The sequence below is a fragment of the Hylobates moloch genome, unplaced genomic scaffold (assembly GCF_009828535.3).
Source record: "Hylobates moloch isolate HMO894 unplaced genomic scaffold, HMol_V3 SCAFFOLD_13, whole genome shotgun sequence".
NCBI classification, from domain to species: domain Eukaryota; kingdom Metazoa; phylum Chordata; class Mammalia; order Primates; family Hylobatidae; genus Hylobates; species Hylobates moloch.
The window spans coordinates 26,508,553-26,521,799 of record NW_026652288.1 but is presented as its reverse complement, the minus strand read 5'-3'; the positions used below and the strand labels follow the sequence as shown (position 1 = coordinate 26,521,799).

General features: G+C 44.2%; 2 protein-coding genes and 1 pseudogene across 2 annotated transcripts in view; 1 reads left to right on the top strand and 2 right to left on the bottom strand.

Annotated features, from left to right (window-relative positions):
* DPYSL5 (dihydropyrimidinase like 5) overlaps window positions 1-13,247 on the bottom strand; it is a 138,670-nt gene that overhangs the window by 117,260 nt on the left and 8,163 nt on the right. The gene's annotated exons all lie outside the window — the stretch shown is intronic.
* The window catches only part of CENPA (centromere protein A), a 46,437-nt gene continuing 37,809 nt past the window's right edge, over window positions 4,620-13,247 (bottom strand). Inside the window, exon 6 of the transcript XR_009209507.1 lies at window positions 4,620-4,713. The gene's annotated coding sequence lies outside the window, so the exon portion shown is untranslated. The remainder of the gene's footprint in view (window positions 4,714-13,247) is intronic.
* Window positions 6,617-7,902, top strand: LOC131380926 (CDKN2AIP N-terminal-like protein; annotated as a pseudogene).

Here is a 13,247-nt window from a genome sequence, read left to right as displayed (position 1 = left end):
TTTTTTTTTTTTTTTTTTGAGATGGGAGCTTCCCTCTTATTGCCCAGGCTGGAGTGCAGTGGTGCAATCTCCAGTCACTGCAACCTCCGCCTCCAGGGTTCAAGCAATTCTCACACCTCAGCTTCCTGAGTAGCTGGGATTACAGGCGCCCACCACCACACCTGGCTAATTTTTTGTATTTTCAGTACAGACAGGGTTTCACCATGCTTGTCAGGCTGGTCTCAAACTCCTGACCTCTGGTGATCCACCCATCTTGGCCTCCCAAAGTGCTGGGATTACAGGCGTGAGCCAATGGGCCTGGCCTAGCTGTAGATTTTTATAGATGTTCTTTATCAAGTTAGGGAAGTTTCCTTCTATTTCTAGCTTGCTGAGAGTTTTTGATCACGAATGGTGTTAGATTTTGTTAAATGCTTTTTCTGCTTCTACTGATAAGATCATATAATTTAGCATGTTGATGTGATGGATTACATGAATTTTTTTATTGTTGAACCGGCCTTGCATACCTAGAATAAATCCCACATTGCTGTAGTGTATAATTCTTTTTATACATTGTTGGGTTCAACTTACTATTTTGTTGAGGATTTTTGCATCTATCTTCATGAGAGATACTGGTCTATAGTCTTTCTTATAACCTTTATCTGGTTTTGGAATTAGAGTAATGATGGCCTCACAGAATGAATTAGGAAGTATTCCCTCTCCTATTTTCTGGAAAAGATTGTAGGAAAATAGTATTATTTCTTCCTTGAGTGTTTGGTGGAATTCACCAGTAAAGCCATCTGGACCTGGTGTTTTCTTTTTTGGAAGATTATTAGTTATTGATTCAATTTATTTAATATATATATAGGCCTGTTCAGATTATTTTATTCACTTTATTTTTTTGAGATGGGGGGTCTCACTCTGTCCCCCAGGCTGGAGTGCAGTGGCATGATCACTGCTCATTGCAGCATCCACCACCCAGGCTCAAGCAATTCTCCCACCTCAGCTTCCCAAGTAGCTGGGATTACAGGCATGCACCATCATGCCCAGCTAATTTTTGTATTTTTTGTAGAGATGGGGTCTCACTCTGTTGCCCAGGCTGGTCTCAAATTCCAGGGTTTAAGCTATCCTCCCATCTTGGCCTTTCAAATTGTTGGGATTACAGGCATGAGCCACTGCATCCAGCCAGACTATCTATTCCTTTTTTAAAAATTGTTTAAAATATATGTTAAAAATTTAAAAATAGAGATGATGTCCCACTATGTTGCCCAGGCTGGTCTCAAACTCTTGGGCTCAAGAGATCCTCCCACCTCAGCCTCTCTAGGTGCTGAGATTTTAGGTATGAGCCACCAGGACTTGCCTCTATTTATTTTTGTGTGAGTTTTAGTAGTTTGTGTCTTTCAAGTAATTGGCCCATTTCGTTTAAGCTATCAGATTTGTGGGCATAGAATTTTTCATAAAATTCCTTTATTATCCTTTTAATGTTCTTAGGATTAGAAGTGATTGCCCCCTCTTTTATCTCTGATATTAGTGATTTGTGTTTCTTCTGTCTCTTTTGTCTTTTTGATTTGCCTGGCTAGAAGTTTATCAATTTTATTGCTTTTTTTGAAGAACCAGCTTTTGATTTTATTTTCTCTATTGATTTCCTATTTTCGATTTCACTGATTTCTTCTCTAATTTTTATTATTTCTTTTCTTCTGCTTCCTTTAGGCTCACACTGCCTTCTTTCTCTAGTTTCCTAAGCTGAAAGCTTAGATTATTGATGTTAGATCTTTATTCTTTCCTAATATATAACTTCAATACTATAAATTGTAAAAAGTGTAAGCACTGCTTTTACTACATCCCATAAATTTTGATGTTTTATTTTCATTTAGTTCAAAATATTTTAAAATTTCTGAGACTTCTTTGACTCACGTTATTTAAAAATGTGTTTTGTTTTGTTTTGTTTTTTTGAGATGGAGTCTTGCTCTGTTACAGGTTCATGCCTGTAATCCCAGCACTTTGGGAGGCCGAGGCAGGTGGATCACCTGAGGTCAGGAGTTTGAGAACAGCCTGACCAACATGATGAAACCCTGTCTCCACTAAAAATACAAAAATTACCTGGGCGTGGTAGCACGCACCTGTAGTCCCAGCTACTCAGGAGGCTGAGGCAGGAGAATCACTTGAACCCAGGAGGCGGAGGTTGCAGTGAGCCAAGATCATGCCACTGCACTTCAGCCTGGGTGACAGAGCGAAACTCTATCTTAAAAAAAAAAAAAAAGAGGTCCAGCCCCAAACCAAAATTTTCATTCACATGGTGGGGGGTTGGGGGGATGCTCTCCTGTGCAGAACACGGAAGGTTGTGTCCAGCATGTCCCTCAGGAGGGGCTACACCATCAGCTACATTTCTAGGCCCACCACTGCAGCAGCTCTAGCTCACAATGTCTCCTAAAGCTCACCCAACAAGCTCAGAGTAAGTTTTGTGGGCGTGGGTGACATGCCAGAACGGGCTGGCTAAGGTGACAACTCAAGCAAAGACCAGACATGGAGGTGTGAGTAAAAACTATGGAGCAGTCTTCTTTTTACAGAAACTGAAAAAAATAAATGGAACATCTTTAACAGTTAAATAAAATAAAATAAAATAAAATATAATAAAAAAGCAGATGTGGCATTTAGCACAATGCCTGCCAGCCAGTAAGTGCTCAGTAGATGTCCACTGTGATATCCAGGATGATGCTGAGAAAAGGCATCTCCACCCACTGCGGCCACCTTCAGAGGGAGTCTACCAGAGAACAAGTGAATGACCTCAGCACCTGCATTTTCCAATGTTTATCTCCCTGCACCCCAGACACTCCACTAATCCTGCTTCCAGGCATATAGGTGGCCTGTGGTACCCTGAATATGGACCAGAGGCCTGGCACCTCTGTGCCTGTCTCATGCTGAACTTCCTGGCTGGAATTCCCTTCCCTACCCTTCTCCAACCAGCTACAAAGACCCGGTTTAAAGGTTGCCTTCCAGACTGGGCACAGTGGCTCATGCCTGTAATCCCAGCATTTTGGGAGGCTGAGGCAGGCAGATCACTTGAGGTCAGGAGTTGGAGATAAGCCTGGCCAACATGGCAAAACCCCATCTCTACTAAAAACACGAAAATTAGCTGGGTGTGGTGGCGCGTGTCTTTAGTTCCAGCTACTCGGGAGGCTGAGGCAGGAGAATCGCTTGAACCCAGGAGGCAAAGATTCCCGTGAGCAGAGATCACGCCATTGCACTTCAGCCTGGGTGACAGAGCGAGGCTCCGTATCATAAATAAATAAAGCCTTCTTTGCAGTGGTTTCCATAGTGAGAATGCTCCTGTTGTATTTAATTTTTTACTCTTTTTCACACTGAAAAGTAATATAGGCCTTCAGTTTCAGCTCTGACATGTTAAGAGCTTGGAAACCATCACTCCCATCCTCACAGGAGAAAAGCTGAGCACAGCGAAAATTAACTTTTTAAAAGATCATCAGGGCTGGACGCAGTGACTCATGCCTGTAATCCCAGCTCTTTGGGAGGCTGAGGCAGGTGGATCACCTGAGGTCAGGAGTTTGAGACCAGCCTGACCAACATGGTGAAACCCCATCTCTACTAAAAATACAAAAGTTAGCCGGGCGTGGTGGTGCGTGCCTGTAGTCCCAGATACTTGGGCGGCTGAGGCAGGAGGATCGCTTGTGCCTGGGAGGCAGAGGTTGCAGTGAGCAGAGATCACACCGTTGCACTCCAGCCTGGGCAACAAAAGCGAAACTCCGTCTCAAAAAAAAAAAAAAAGTAAAGATCATCAGAGGATTGAGGTCATAGGGCAAACCACTACCTTGAAATATGAAGATGCGGTGAAGACAGAATCACAGCTGAGAGCTGCCTACCTGAAGGAGAAGCCACGGGAGCCAGGAACTGGCAGGAGCACTGAGTCAGGAATGGACTAACAGCTGGAGGCTGAGCTGAGACTAGCTTGACAATTAAAAATCCCTTGGGGCCCAGTGTTGGTCAGGGGCCCACACTTTCATGGATTTTACTTCCAGGAGCCCTACGAGGTTCTCACAGTGTATTTTAATTAACTGCTTGCCACACATTTATAATACATTTCCCCATCAGTTTTGATGGTATTCTGTTTATTACCTCATCATATAACATCAGGATGCGCATGCATTCGTGTGTGTGTGCATGCATGTGTGTGCATGTGCATGTGTGTGCGTGTGTGTGCATGTGTGTGGGGGGGGCTTAAACACATGGGTTTCTTTCTTTTTTTTTTTTTTTTTGAGACAGAGTCTCGCTCTGTTGCCCAGGCTGGAGTGCAGTGACACAATCTTGGCTCACTGCAGGCTCTGCCTCCCTGGTTCAAGTGATTCTCATGCCTTAGCTTCCCAAGTAGCTAGCATAACAGGCACCTGCCACCATGCCCAGCTAATTCTTGTATTTTTAATAGAGATGAGGTTTCACCATGTTGTCCAGGCTGGTCTCCAACTCCTGACCTCAGGTGACCTGCCCCTCTCAGCCTCCCAAAGTGCTGGGATTACAGGTGTGAGCCACCACACCCGGCCTATTTTTCTTATATAACAAGAAGCCTGGAACTAGGCAGTTACTGATATCTCTTGAGCTGCTCCAGGATGCCACAGATGTTTTTCTGATATTTGGCTCCATCATCTTTAGTTTGTTCCCTTTATTCTCAAGCTTGTTGCCTCTTGGTTGCAAAAGGGCTGTAATAATTTTCTGTTCTGCAAACATTTTCTATGGTGAAAATAGACAGATAATTAACTTTTTTTTAGCATGATTGAGCGAAGTTTGGCCATTATTGTTTAGAATTTTTTCCCTCACCTTTACCTGGTTATGTTGATATCAGGTAAATTCTTTAGTATTGTTTTTAAATTTGGGGAAATTTAAGCACCATTTAGAACAAATAAGTTTTGAACAGTTCTGGTGGCAGAATATTTTCCTTAGTGCAATTCCTAAATATAAGTTTCAAGTCAAATAGACCGTGTGAGGAAGTGCAGCAGTGTATTACGCTGAGAGGTGCTCTGAGTCGACACAGTCTGAAAGCTGGAGTTGGGACAGTAACCTCCAAGTGTCAGCGGGCAGCTGGGCTTTCAAACTCTCCTCCTGTGTGGTGGCTCACACCTGTAATCCCAGCACTTTGGGAGGCTGAGGCGGCTGGATCACATGAGGTCAGGAGTTCGAGACTAGTCTGGCCAACATGGTGAAACCCTGTCTAAACTAAAAATACAAAAATTAGCTGGAAATCACGTGAACCTGGGAGATAGAGGTTGCACTGAGCCAAGATTGTGCCACTGCACTCCAGCCTGGGCAACAGTGCAAGACTGCATCTCAAAAAAAAAAAACACCTCTCCTCCCGGAGCCACGCCCATACCCCACGACCACCGGAATACTCATGCTAGTAGCCAGGCCCTGGGCCCCGCATCTTCAACAGATGTGCCTGTCCTTCATTTCACTCTCTGCTCTCCACTTCACTGACTGTCCAAACACGGGACAACCGGTACTGTAGGCTGCATTTCCCGCTGGAACACATTTGAGGTGGTTTGGGACAACCCCTCCCTGGACCATCTAGAAGCTACTCTGGGGGCGGCTCCTGGCTGTCCTCTGGTCTGATATACATCTCAGCCTCTACTCTGAAGAACATGAAGTCCAAGGTCAGTTTTACCCAGCTATGTCCAACCTTCCAGCCAAAGGGGAGGGAGTCGGTTCTTGGGTCACCCTCTGGCATCCTGGGGCAGAAGGACAGGTCTCCCCTTGCTCAGAAGCTGCCCACCAGGCTGAGGTTGGTGCCAACTCTGGCTCCACTTGAAAAGAAACGCTGGGGCTTTGTCTAGCACCATTCGGGATGGGGTTGCTGACTGTAAGGAGTGTTTTCAGAGGAAAGAATCAGGGCCTTCTCTTCAGTACTGACCCTGCTGCTCCTGTGGAGACAGTGCTTGGGTAAAAATAACATGAACAGCAAACACGGAGTGCAGTTTTCTGTGTATTGGGCTCTGTTCTTCGCACTTCCTGTATTAACTTAAAGTTGACCAGGAGGACGCAGGCAGAGAGGATGAGCCATGTGCCTGGGATAAATGAACACTGGGGACAAGATTTGAACCCACACACTCTAGCTTCAGAGTTCCTAAACATTGCTCCGCAGGCCCGAACAGAACAGGGACCTGTTTTTTTCTTTTCTTTTTTTCTTTGAGATAAGAGTCTCGCTCTGTCGCCCAGACTGGAGTGCAATGGTGCGATCTCGGCTCACTGCAACCTCCACCTCCCGGGTTCAGGCGATTCTCCTGCCTCAGCCTCCCAAGTACTAGCTGGGATTACAGGCGTGTGTTACCACGCCCGGCTGATTTTTGTATTTTTAGTAGAGACGGGATTTCACCATGTTGGCCAAGCTGGTCTCGAACTCCCAACCTCAGATAATTCTCCTGCCTCGGCCTTCCAAAGTGCTGGGATTACAGGCATGAGCCACCACGCCTAGCCATGGGAACTGTTTTCACCATGACAAGAGAAGGGTTCTCACCAGCTTGCCAGTGAGATGTGAGAGTTGATGCTGGATTCCCCAGCAAGTGTTCCCCATGGTTTACTGTGTCCACAATGTGCTTAAATCCACATAAGTCCTAATCCCTGCCCAGAGGGCAGATTCTGAATGAGGAAGGAATTGCCCCTGGGGCCAGAATCCTACGAGGACCTTAGGTGTGCCTGTCATCCCATTAGCTTGGAGGATGGGGTCCTGGGGAATAAAATGGACACCCAACTTGGTGATGATCACTTGGAGAGGCTCAGGTGGGTATGTAGGTCAGACCTTAGACCCAGAACAGCTTGTAGACTGTCCATGAGGGACGGTGGTCAAGAGAAGCCACAAGGACATGTGATATGGGACATTGACTTTCAAAGGCCATTTGACCTAGTCAAAGGCTGAACGGAAGGAAAGGAGAGAAGAAAGGAAAGTAATATTTGCTGAGCATTCCTGAAGGTCTGGGGCCTGGCTGCTGGAAACATTTCATTTTCATTTCATGATATGAGTTTAATCATTCTCTTCAGTCTTTGTTGTTCTCATAAAGTCCTGGGTTTAAGAACAACCCCAGGTATTATTTCAGGCAGATAGATGCCTGGGAGAACTCGGCTTGCTAGTACATCAAACTTTGCTCACAGTAAGTAAAATTCAGGTTAGCGGCCTTTAAATGTTGTCTTTTTAAAATTACATTTTATTGATTTCTTTTTATTATAGGAGGACACATTTGCTGTGGAAAAAAGAATTAAAAAAAAAAAAGCATCCACAATTTCACTATCCAGAAAGAATCACAGTAAATATTTTGGGATATATCTCTCCAAAATTTTTAGCATAATTTTTTTCACAAAAAATGAAATATTAAAAATGGCTTTCAGCCAGGCGCAGTGGTTCACGCCTATAATCCTAGCACTTTGGGAGGCCAAGGCGGGTGGATCACCTGAGGTCAGAAGTTCGAAACCAGCCTGGGCAGCATGGTGAAATCCCGTCCCTCTACTAAAAATACAAAAATTAGGGCAGCAGGCACCACGGCTGGTGGCGAGGTGGCCACTGCGGTAGAGGAGCTGGTCTCAGGAGTGCGGCAGGTGGCAGACTTCGAGGAGCAGTTCCGCTCCTACTCAGAGAGCGAGAAGCAATGGAAGGCCCACATGGAATTCATCCTGCGCCACCTGCCCAACTACCGCAACCCACCCAACGGCGGTGGCCGCCTGGACCAGCTGCTGTCCCTTCTTCATGGTCTGGGCCAACCACTTCTTCCTGGGCTGCAGTTACAATAAAGACCTTTTAGACAAGGTGATGGGAATGGCTGAAGGGATGGAAGTGGAAGATTTGCCACAATTTACTACCAGAAGTGAATTAATGAAAAAGCATCAAAGGTGAGCCAGAAGATTTATCACATTTTCATCATCAGCTACAGGATTAGAAAGGAGGCTGGGATGAATGTGACACAGACCACAGCAGCTCTCTACTCTGGTATTACCAACATAAAGAGGCAGGTGGAATGAGAACTCTGTCTAGATTGGCTTTTTAACATTCTCATTTTTCCAGTGGTTATCACTGCAGAAGTATGTATGGATAGTCATGTATTTATAAATCATGCACTCTAAGATGAGTTCATTAACATAGTAAAAGCCCTATTTTTTTTTTTTTTTTCTTATCAACAAGGTCTCACTCTGTCGCCCAGGTGGGAGTACAAAGGTGCAGTATTGGCTCATTGCAGCCTCGAACTCCTGGGCTCATATTTTCGGTTTTTAAGTATCAGAATTTTTGCTTAAAATGCCTTTTTGGGCTGGGTGCAGTGGCTCATGTGTGTAATCCCAGCACTTTGGGAGACTGAGATGGGCGGATCACATGAGGTCAGGAGTTCGAAACCAGCCTGGCCAACATAGTGAAACCCTATCTCTACTAAAAATACAAAAAAATTAGCTGGGCGTGGTGGCACACACAATTAGAGACAGAATAAAAATAAAGAAAGATTTTTCAGGATTTTTTTTATATACAGGGTCTCTCTCTGTCCCCCAGGTTTAATATATTTTATATGTTAGAGAGAGGCTGTATCTTTGGAGTGTTGTAATGAAGGTGTTCATCTTTGCTACACTAAGGTGTAAAAGGGATGTGTCTGGCTGCAGAAAGTTGTGTTCTTTGTTTTCAGAATTTTGTCTGTCTGCAAAAATACTTGTGTATAACAGACATTTCTTAGTTATCTAGCCCTTAATTTTCCTTGTGAAATAGAAGTTCATTACTTGGGTTAAAAGTTATAATTATTATGCACGGTTGGGACTGTTCTAGGAGCAGTAGCGAAAGAGAAATACAACTGTGAATGTGCTTTTGTTTTTAAAGGAAAAAGAGACCTGGTGCGGTGGCTCACGCCTGTAATCCCAGCACTTCAGGAGGCTGAGGAGGGTGGATCACGAGGTCAGGAGTTTGAGATGAGCCTGACCAATGTGGTGAAACCCTGTCTCTACTAAAAATACAAAAATCAGCTGGGCATGGTGGTACATGCCTGTAATCCCAGCATTTCAGGAGGCTGAGGCAGGAGAATGGCTTGAACCCTGGAGGTGGAGGTTGCAGTGAGCCGAGATCACCCCACTGCACTCCAGCCTGGGTGACAGAGCGAGACTCCGTCTCAAATAAATAAATAAATAAATATTTTAAAAAAGGAAAAAGAGTAGTTTTTCCTAAAGCAGCAATTCCCAAACTTTTTGGTCTCAGGACTTTTTACACACATAAAAAAATTATAGAGGACACCAAAGATATTTTGCTTATATGAGTTATATCTATTAATAATCCCCACAGAGGCTGGGCACCATGGCTCATGCCTGTAATCCCAGCACTTTGGGAGGCCGAGGCAGGAATACCACTTGAGCCAAGGAGTTCAAGACCAGCCTGGGCAACACAGTGAGATCCTGTCTCTATAATAATCATAATCACCAGCATCATCCCCACACAGAAAATTAAAATAGAATTTTTAAAAAATCCATCTGAAGCGATGGAATCATTGCATGTTAACATATTTTTATGAAAAATAACTATATTTTCCAAAAAATGAGAAGAGCGGCATTATTGTCTATTTGCAAATCTCTTTAATATCTAGCTGAACAGAAGACAGCTGGGTTCCCATAGCTGCTTCTGTCCTCAATCTCTTGCCATTTCACATGTCATGTAGCCTCATTCTATGCTCATGAGAAAATGAGAAGGGAGAAATCATGTCTTAGTGTGACTATGAAAATAGTTTTGGCTTCAAAACTGAAAACCCCCCTGAAACGGTCTTGCAGACTTCTTGGGGGTCCCCAGACCACACTCAGAGAACTTGTGTCTTGAAGTGTCAGTTTGTTCCAGAATATAAAAGACCATAACAAAGGACAAAATTCAGAAAGTGAGTTTTATTTGCCTTAATATACAACAGCTGAGTCTGAAAAGAAGTTATATGAATATATAAGATATGTTAGCATATGGAATGTTTAGAATTTGACAAAATTCATTTGTTTTCTCGGTTTTGCTTACTTGATGTATTAATTAATGCCTTCAAATACAATTAAAAAAAGGTATTTTATTTTTCTTTTGGAGACAGAGTCTCACTCTGTTGCCCAGGCTGGAGTGCAGTGGTGCGATCGCAGCTCACTGCAACCTCTGCCTCCCTGTTTAAAGTGATTCCGCTGCCTCAGCCTCCTGAGTAGCTGGGATTACAGGCGTGCACCAACAGTCCAGCTAATTTTTTTGTATTTTCAGTAGAGATGGGGTTTCGCCATGTTGCCCAGGCTGGTCTGGAACTCCTGAGCTCAGACAATCCACCCACCTTGACCTTCCAAAGTGCTAGGATTACAGGCATGAGCCACCATGCCTGGCCTAAAAAAGGTAATTCTTTATCTCTGTGAAATCTGCCTGCATATAAGGGATTCTGTCAGTATAATTTCCCCCACTCTATTTTGACTTTCTTATGTCCTTGATTATGTAAACATAAGAAAAAAAGAACAAAGTTTTCTCACAAAAGCACTAAAATTCTTTACATTTTTTTTTTTTACGATTGTGTTGCCTTCTGTATTTATTTTTAAATATTTTGTTGTGCATTTTGATTAAAGAGGTAACTAAGTATCATTTCCCGGTCACTCATGATTCTATCTTAATCATGTACCCAAATCTCCTCTGACAACTCTTGATATTTTGCCTTCAGAAATTAGACACAAAATTTAAAAAAAAAAAAAAGGAGAGATGGAATTTTCAGCATTTTTCAACCTTTTTTTTTTTTTTGAGACAGAGTCTCACTCTGTCACCCAGGCTGAAGTACAGTGGTGTCATCTTGGCTTACTGTAACCTCTGCCTCCCAGGTTCAAACAATTCTCCTGCCTCAGCCTCCCAAGCAACTGGGATTACAGGCATCTGCCACCACACCCAGCTAATTTTTGCATTTTTAGTAGAGATGGGGTTTCACCATGTTGGCCAGGCTGGTCTTGAACTCCTGACCTCAAGTGATCCACAGCCTCAGCCTCCCAAAGTGCTGGGATTACAGGCATGAGCCACTGCACCTGGCCCCACCTTTTTTTTTTTTGAGACATGTTCTTGCTCTGTTGTCCAGGCTGGAGCGCAGTAGTGCAACCACAGCTCACTATAGCCTCAATCTCCCAGGCTCAGGTGATCCTCCCCACTCAGCCTCCCAAAGTGCTAGGATTACAGGCATGAGCCACCACCCCTAGCCTAAAGATATATATATATATATATTTTTTTTTTTTGAGACAGGGTCTCGCTTTCGCCCAGGCTGGAGTGCAGTGGCATGATCTCGGCTCATTGCAAGCTCCACCTCCCGGGTTCACGCCATTCCCCTGCCTCAGCTTCCCGAGTAGCTGGGATTACAGGCGCCCACCACCACGCTCGGCTAATTTTTTGTATTTTTAGTAGAGATGAGGTTTCACCGTGTTAGCCAGGATGGTCTCGATCTCCTGACTTTGTGATCTGCCCGCCTTGGCCTCCCAAAGTGCTAGGATTATAAGCATGAGCCACCACGCCTGGCCGCCTAAAGATATCTTTTATACCTAAAACTATCTTTGAGATTTCCCAGAGGGCACCCTGGAAAGTCACAAAATTTGTCGGGTTTTCTGCCTATAAAAAGAGAGGTGCTAAAAATAAGTTTGATGTGTTACTATTCTGAGTTGCATGGGAAATGTATAAATATTTCAGAAACTGGTATTCTTTATGGGGAAGTTTCTGGAAATGTTTCAATGGCCTCACTATCTATAATATGCTCTTATCAGCTGGGTACAGTGGCTCGCACCTGTCATCCCAGCTACTCAGGAGACTGAGGTTGAGGATGGCTTGAGCCCAGGAGCTTGAGGTTACAGTGATTCATGATAATGCCACTGCACACCAGCCTGGGTGACAGAAGCAGGCCCTGTAGCTAAAATAAATAAATAAACAGAAAAATAAATGCTTTTATCCTCAGGGAAGAAACACTGATAAAAACTCGTGAAACAGTCACGTACTATATTTCAATAGAGAACTCTACTCTCCTCCATCCTGGCTTTATTGGTAAAGTAATAAGTTCTCCATTAGCCATTAAGAATCTGCCATTTACCAATAGGTTTTCTTTTGTTTTGATGATTATCTGAAGGGTCAGCTATAAGTTATAGGCCAGAGTCCATGTCTCTAACAAAGGACAGACTCAAAGTCTGTGGAAAAGAACTGTACCAGGTGTTTTAACCTACTGCTATTTCATTTATTTATTTATTTATTTTATTTTATTTTTTTTTTTATTTTTTTTTTGAGACGGAGTCTTGCTCTGTCGCCCAGGCTGGAGTGCAGTGGCGCGATCTCGGCTCACTGCAAGCTCCGCCTCCCGGGTTCACGCCATTCTCCTGCCTCAGCCTCTCCGAGTAGCTGGGACTACAGGCGCCCGCCACCACACCCGGCTAATTTTTTGTATTTTTGGTAGAGACGGGGTTTCACCGTGGTCTCGATCTCCTGACCTCGTGATCCGCCCGCCTCGGCCTCCCAAAGTGCTGGGATTACAAGCGTGAGCCACCGCGCCCGGCTATTTCATTTATTTTTATTTTTATTTTTTTTTGAGACAGAGTCTCCAGCCTGTTGCCCAGGCTGGAGTGCAGTGGAGTGATCTCGACTCGCTGCAAGCGATGTCTCCCGGGTTCATGCCATTCTCCTACCTCAGCCTCCCAAGTAGCTGGGACTACAAGCACTCACCACCAAACCTGGCTGATTTTTGTATTTTTTAGTAGAGACAGGGTTTCACCATGTTGACCAGGCTGGTCTCAAACTCCTGACCTCAAGTGATCCACCCACTTTGGTCCCCCAAAGTGCTCGGATTGCAGGCATGAGCCACCACACCCGGCTCCCATTGCTATTTCAAAGAATAGACTCTTGAGCACAGACTAAGCTGAGACCCCTTAGACAACTTTGAGACTTTACTTAAGGCAATGCTCACAAAACTCTCCCAGGAAAACTAGCTACTACCTGCCTTATGCCTTATGCAGGGACTCAGCCTTATTGGTGGTATGGAAGGTCACCTAAGGTCTGACCAGGAGGCTTAACAAACTTTGGAACCTTAAGTAGAAAGGGATTCATTCAAAGTTATATGTACTATTGATGAAATGTAGTAGAACATTTTGGGGAGGCTTTCTAATTTCAGGGAAACAAGGAATATAGATTTTTTAAAAGGTCATCCAGGCATGGTGGCTCATGCCTATAATCCTAGCACTTTGGGTGGCCAAGGCAGGAGGACTGTTTCAACCTAGGAGTTTGAGACCAGCTTAGGCAACATAGT